A 466-nucleotide genomic window follows, 5' to 3' on the forward strand; every position below is an offset into this window, starting at 1 on the left:
ATCTGACAACTATTATTGTTGATCTGACAGATATTATTAAGGATTGTTGATCTGACAACTATTATTGTTGATCTGACAACTATTATTGATGATCTGACAGCTATTATTGTTGATCTGACAGATATTATTAAGGATTGTTGATCTGACAGCTATTATTATAGATTGATGATCTGACAATTATTATTGATGATCTGACAACTATTATTGATGATCTGACAGCTATTATTGTTGATCTGACAGATATTATTAAGGATTGTTGATCTGACAGCTATTATTGGCAGATATGTTTACAACCCTATTCCTATAAACATATTACAGGAGGTTCATTGTATTCAATAGTATAATGTATCATGGCAAAGGTCATTTGTTTGCCTATCATGGCAGACTGGTTATGTGCTCAGAAATGTTGGCACCAGGTCAATCACTTCCCCGATGAAGACACAAAAAAAGTCACCTGTTCCGACAT

Source organism: Hyla sarda, chromosome 1 (genome assembly GCF_029499605.1).
Source record: "Hyla sarda isolate aHylSar1 chromosome 1, aHylSar1.hap1, whole genome shotgun sequence".
Taxonomy (NCBI): domain Eukaryota; kingdom Metazoa; phylum Chordata; class Amphibia; order Anura; family Hylidae; genus Hyla; species Hyla sarda.